The sequence below is a fragment of the Tachypleus tridentatus genome, chromosome 12, assembly GCF_004210375.1.
Source record: "Tachypleus tridentatus isolate NWPU-2018 chromosome 12, ASM421037v1, whole genome shotgun sequence".
NCBI lineage: Eukaryota > Metazoa > Arthropoda > Merostomata > Xiphosura > Limulidae > Tachypleus > Tachypleus tridentatus.
Window position 1 is genome coordinate 76,000,424 of NC_134836.1, and position 7,300 is coordinate 76,007,723.

The following is a 7,300-nucleotide window of genomic DNA, read 5'->3' on the forward strand; positions in this document are numbered from 1 at the left end:
TAAACTCTTTAGCCTAGTACCTCGGTTTCATGTTTACAATTTGGCTGTAAGATGAAATACAATAAATAATTCAATTAATATTAAATTAAATTTGCCTACACAATGCAGTGAACATAGAACTGTTACAATGACACTGTTGCTCAAGTTAGGCCCAAACCTGTGACGTATTTTAAGTGTTTATAGGCTGCTGTGATATTACATATAATAAAAAATCATTATTAAATTATTTCCTGTGTTTATATCAGAATTTCATTATAAACATAAAGTAGAAGATATTCAGGTGATAACCGTTTGTTGTTTTTTTCACCGCAATGTATATTTAATTTATCAGATTAACATATACTTTCAGAAACAATGTAGTTCTACTTTGATGGAAATTAGTCAAAGAACAAAGTTTACGTATAATTTCGTAAACTGATATATATTAGCGATGATTGAACTCACATAAATACTATGAAATATAGTTACGTTAATTTTAGTAGCTTAATAAAAGTAATAGGATTAAAAACTAATAAGAGCCTAGTGCTTTCAACAGCAAGGTCTGTCTTCATCAGATATAAAAACATTCGTCACTCCAGTACATCCTATAGTAATGCTCGCCTTTATCAGTAGTAAAGACATTTACCCTAGAAGATGACAAGTGCATCTGTCTTCATCAGATATAAAAACATTCGTCACTCCAGTGCATCCTATAGTAATGCTCGCCTTTATCAGTAGTAAAGACATTTACCCTAGAAGATGACAAGTGCATCTGTAGAAAACGCTGGTGTTTAAACTTGCGTATTTTTAATGTTCTTAACAGAAGCGTCGTAAGGCACTGACACACAGGTCCAGTGCTTCGATTCTGTTTGACAGTGCCTACAATCCCCAGTTGATATCTTGTAAAATTAGAATAGAAAATCATTATCGCTTTCATACTACAGCGCTGAAAATTCCAACGCCTAGGAGGCCTGATCCTCGAATCTTTTAAGCACCTTGCGCCACCTCTGCTTCTTACTTTAAATTGTCAATGCAAATTTTCGTTTTAAAAAATGTAGTTTGTGACAAAGTTAATTTTGTTTTTATATGCAAAACTTCTTTTTTATTCAGAATTGTTGTCGAGAAATTGCTTAAAAATATAGTTATTAACCTTGTACTATTATATTACTGTTTATTCTATTACGCGCATCACTATCAAGCCAATAATTAATTAAAATGTGTGAGCGTTTTTCTTATAGAAGAGCCACATCGGCCATCTGTTGAGCCTACCGAGGGGAATCAAACCCCTGATTTTAGCATTCTAATTAAAATGTATACATTTTAACCACATCAAACTACACTGATGTAATTTATACATATGTGTGTGTGTGTGTTCTTACTGCGACTAGCATTAATGTTTTAAAGAATTATATCTCAGAATTTTCTAAACTCAGAATACCTGATTATAAATAAACTAGAGACATTTTAAAAAAGAAAAACGTGTTTTAATCGTTTAATCTTATAAAAGATAGAATTCAAAACCTGAAAATGTTTTGTATTTTTACTATTGAAAAAAATTAGTGAAATTTAATGTTTTTTATAGTTCTTTAACATTGTTTTTATATAAAAGAGGGCACAGTACCTGTCACGTGGCCTACTTAGATGCGTTCACAAGGCAGATGGTGATTTCTATGGTTTCTGGTAAGTTTCCACAAATATTTCTTACGGGTTACACGTACAAAAATGAAGTGGATACTCTACTCGATGTTTCTTTATGATCCGGTTCCCAGGTGGTGGATACTCTACTCGATGTTTCTTTATGATCCGGTTCCCAGGTGAAAACTTATTATATACAAGAAACAAAAAGCTTTCGTATTGATTCACCCCCCGAAGAATGACTAAAACTGGTTTGACCACTATCAACAGTAAGAATTAAATGCACGACTCAGGTCAAATACGGTTTTGTTTAACGTTTAAACAAACTTATAATTAATAATTTGATAAATTAATATTAACAACGTTTACGCAGACATATGTCAGACTGTATAATTTGTACTTTTACATGGCGTGCTACAAATCACGTGGTCAATTGAAGTAACTTACTACGCAAACGCGAACACGTGACCTTCGGAAGATAGCATTACAAACAGGTGAAGGTATAAAAAATTGTATGAAAACAGGTCAGTTTTCGGGATATCGCTGGGCGGACGAGGTTTATACAACTCTCTGGCCTCAGAACGCTGATGCACAGAAGAAATAAGATATCAAGCGAAGGAAGCTATTTATAATTTAATAGCAAAAGTAAACTATACATCAAATTAAGTTATAAATTAACGAAGCTAATTCCAGTAAAGAAATTGAGTAATACGACTTATTGTTATAAGTAAATACAAAAGAAAACTAAAACCTAAGACGACAAGAATGTATCAGTTTGTTACTCTCATTATTAACGTGTTTTCATTCGTAGTATTACTAATACCGCCCAGCATGGCCCGGTGGTTAAGGCAGTCGATTCATAATTTGAGAGGCACGGGTTCGAATCCCCGTCACACCAAACATGCTTACCCTTTCAGACGTGGGGGCGTTATAATATTACAGTCAGTACCACTATTCGTTAGTAAAAGAGTAGCCTAAGAGTTGGCGGTGGGTGGTGATGACACCGTTAAATTAGGGACGACTAACGCAGATAGCCCTCGAGTAGCTTTGCGCGAAATTCACAACAAACCAAACCCAGTAATATTTCAAGAAATTCAACCAGCCAGGTTATTTAGGTTAGTTCTACATGATTTAGTAAGTCATTGTTACTAAGCTAACAATGACTGATAATCTTTACACGTGTAGCAAAACCATTGGTAACAGTTGGAAAATTACTGTGATAAACTAAAAATATTATTTAATTTCTGTAATGCGTATTGGTGTATCAAATATATTTTAATTGTAAAAATAAACGACCTTACAACACCAAAATGTTGTTTTTATTTAATAAGAAACTCAACGTTTCACTTTAAAGTTTTTTTCAGAGCGTGCTTGTAAAAGCTAAACCCAAACTTGTGAGTTTAAGAGTGTGAGTTAGGGTTATCGAGGCTAAAACACGTTTATCTTATCAAATAAATACATAAGCCGAGTGTTTGAACAAAAATGAAGCGCGAAGAACGAAAAATGGAAAATAAGTCAGTTTGTTTCTTTCTGAATTTCGCCTAAAGCTTCGCGAGGGGTATCTGCGCTAGCCGTACCTAATTTAGTAGTGTCATCACCACCTACCGCCAACTCATGGGCAATGAATAGTAGGATTGATCGTAACATTATAACACCCCCGTGGCTGAAAGGGTGAGTATGTTTGGTGCGACGGGAATTCAAACCCATGACTCCCGTATTACGAGTCGAGTGCCCTAACCATGTTGGGCTCGACTAAATTAGGCTTCCGAAATGGTTACTATTACAAATAGAAATAGAGAAAGACAGAAGGGCAAAAAGAAAAAGATACAACTAGGAGTGAAAAAACAGCCATAACAACAGTTGTTAGGTGTGTACTTTTTCTGCTAAAAACTGGGGAAGAATTTTTGTAATTATGCTCGTCATAAAATATTAGTATTAGGCTTACTATCATGATACACTTTTAAACGCGACATGAATGGCCCGGCATGGCCTAGCGCGTAAGGCGTGCGACTCGTAATCCGAGGGTCTCGGGTTCGCGCCCGCGTCGCGCTAAACATGCTCGCCCTCCCAGCCGTGGGGTGTATAATGTGACGGTCAATCCCACTATTCGTTGTTAAAGAGTAGCCCAAGAGTTGGCGGTGGGTGGTGATGACTAGCTGCCTTCCCTCTAGTCTTACACTGCTAAATTAGGGACGGCTAGCACAGATAGCCCTCGAGTAGCTTTGTGCGAAATTTCCAAACAAACAAACAAACGCGACATGAAATCTGTGGGTCGCCGATCCGAATCCCCGTCACCGAAAATGCTCACTCTTTCAGCCGTGAGGACGTGATAATGTTACGACCAATCTCCTATTCATTGGTTAAAGAGTATCACTGTTAAATTAGGGACGGTTAGCGCAGTTGGGCCTTGAGTAACTTTGCGCGAAATTCGAAATCAAACACTATTAGATAAATAATGTAATGTTTAAGAACGTAATAGGCCTAACACTAATGGCAAGTATAACTGAAATAATGTATAGAACATTTAGAAATAAAAAAAGTTTGAAGATTTATTTGAATTTATTGGCTAGACTATATACAGTCTAAAGTTCAGTCAACTGTGTACATTATAGAGATTAGTTTTGTTTTTTAAGCAGATTTCATAACCTTCTCACTATAGGCCTGGATGCATCCAATTAATAAACAGAATATTTTGAGAAATTTTAAGTTCAGATAGGTAAAGAAAGACACTTTATTACAAACGTACGACACTTTGAGAAGCCTATATCATCACTAGTGGGTTCCCAGTCGTCACGTTTTAAAAGTATCTCACTCTTTGACGAAGTAAATAAGTTTAAGCCTGTTGTCAACACGTAAAATTCACTCCAGTATGTATTTTAAATCGTTGTGCCATCTTACGGCAGTACTTTTCGTGTGTGATTGTAGCTTAGTGGTTAGCGTGTTGTGTCCCGCTATTTAAAGAAGTGCACACCGCCATTCTAAGCCATGGATGCATTATTAGGGTGACGATCAAATCCTACTATTCGGTCAGCTAAAAATAGCCTAAGAGTTAGCGGTAGGTGCTATTATTGTCAAATAATGCATATAACCCTTGATTATCTTTAAGAAAATATTAAAAAATAAACAAACACCATTCTACTCTTCTTCCAGGTCCCTCTGGATGTCAGTATCTGAGACTGGTAACTTCATTCCAATGTTGACACCTAGGTTTTTGCTCAGTGACGTTAACTTCATATGACTCTGCTCACGTAGTGATTTCTGTCTTTTCATTCGTTATGCTTATTTTCCTTGTTTTTCTAACATGGTGGTTGTGGTGTCGATACCTGAGAAGTTTTAATTCTTCTTTCCTGTTTCATACAATTCAACTGTTGCTTTCCAGTCCATATTCTTGATCCCAATCTAACACATTCCTTCGTTCGGATTTCTGTTTCCATAGAGATCGGCAACCTTAGTCTCACACACTCCTTTGTTTAGATATCTATTACCATAGAGATCATCATTAGACACAACTATTTCACTCAGCAGTAGTACTGTGCTTTAGGATTCTTAGATGTATCAGATTTTATGTGGAAAGCTTTATCGGTAAGGGAAGTGACCTGATATATCTTTCGTCTGGCTTCTTCCAAAGCTTTGGCAATTTGTTTTTTAGAATAACTGTTTTTTTTCTCTCACTGATGTTTTGTATCCTTTTTCACATGTTATTTTGCTCTTATTCTTCTGGTCCGGTAGGTTTTTTTATATTTCTTTTAGTCGCCTAAACACATGGAGAACACACTCGTTTTCTTCTGTTGCTGTTGTTTTAAGTTCAATACACTGTGGAAATAAACTGCTCGTTCATTTATTTTTAACAGTGATTCATTCGAAGAAACCAAAGTTTGACGACCTTGTATCTAGATCTCAACACAGCTTGTCATTGACTGCTTTAAATGATACAGGAAAATAAATAAAAACATGATTGCCTGGAGTTTCACTTACACCACTGCTTAGAGAATAATGCCAGTCATGGAGTAAACAAGCAACTTATAGAATTCGTAAGCCATCGTTGCCTCTTTGAGGACTCATCTGACTTCCAGACTAATATGTGGATACCAGCAAACATCACATATTTTTTCTCAGTTGCCAAGTGGCTGATCTCTATGGAAAAAAGAAACAGTTGTTTTGTTTTTTGAATTTCACGCAAAGCTATACGAGGGCTATCTGCGTTAGCCGTCCCTAATTTAGCAATGTAAAACTAGAGGGAAGGCAGCTAGTTATCACCACCCACCGCCAACTCTTGGGCTACTCTTTTATCAACGAATAGTGGGATTGATCGTAACATTATAACGCTCTCACGGCTGAAAGGGCGAGCATGTTTGGTGCGGCCGAGATTCGAACCTGCTACCCTCAGATTACGAGTCGAACGCCTCAACCCACCTGACCATGCCGGGCCTAAGAGGAAACAGGTTCGCGTTTGATTAATTTGAGCCATTTGATTTTATATGTATTTTCGTCGTAGCTACAGATGCACAAAACTCCCCACCTCTTGAGGGCGCTGTAGTATTAATACATCTAAGAGGAAGGGGGAAGTGTTATTATTTGTTATCATGCACAAAGCTACACAAAGAGCCATGTGTACTCTGCTCATCAGTAGTATGGAAACCCGGTTTTTAGCAGTATATGCCTGTAAGCATACCACTGTGCCACTCGGAAGCAAGAAGTGTGCAGAAAATAACTGATAGCAATTTTTTCTACAGAACAGTCGTTATTTCATTTATTTTGTGATATACACTGCTAGCCAAAATCTTAAGGCCAATGAACATAAAGAAAAAAATATGCATTTTGCGTTGTTAGACTCAACCACTTATTTGAGTACAGCTTCGAAAGATGAAAATAAGAAAAGGGAAAATAAAAATAAACAACCTTTTTAACATTTAATAGGGAAAATGTGAACACTATGAAATTAGCCTAAATACTAGCTGGTCAAAAGTTTAAGGCCATACTGAAACGAAGCGTTAATCGATAAACATGTAACGAAATTTAGTCATTTATGTTCAAGCAGTAGCATTGTCAACATCTCCCACTGACATCTCATGTGTTACATTGGATAAAAACGTGGCAAAGGCTAAAGAGTTGATAGAGTTTGAACGTGGCAGAAATGTCGAGATGCAAAAGCACGATTTCTCTCAACGTGCCATTGCTGGTGAGATTGGACGTAGTAAAACTCCTGTTGCAAATTTCTTAAAAGACCCAAGAAAATTTCGCCGGCGTTGTGCTGGAAGATTCGACGGGTTATTCAGCAAGACACCAGTTGATCGTCGAACAAGATTAAGGCCCTTACGGACGCAGAATGCAGATCAAGAACAATAAGACGGCATCTACGAGAGAAAGGCTTTAAAAACTGTAAACGTCTTCAAAGGCCACGCTTCCTTCCACACCACGAAACAGATCGGTTAAACTTTGCTGAGAAACACCAAACATGGAACGTAGAAAAGTGGAAGAAGGTTTTGTTCTCTGATGAGACAAAATGTAACCTGGATGGTCCAGATGGCTACCAACGTTACTGGAACGATAAGAATATCCCACTGGAGACATTTTCTACACGATACAGTGGAGGAGGTTCCATCATGATTTAAGGTGCTTTCTACTTCCATGGAACAGTGGAGCTTCAGATTACACAGGGGCGTCAAACAGCAGCTAGCTACATTGG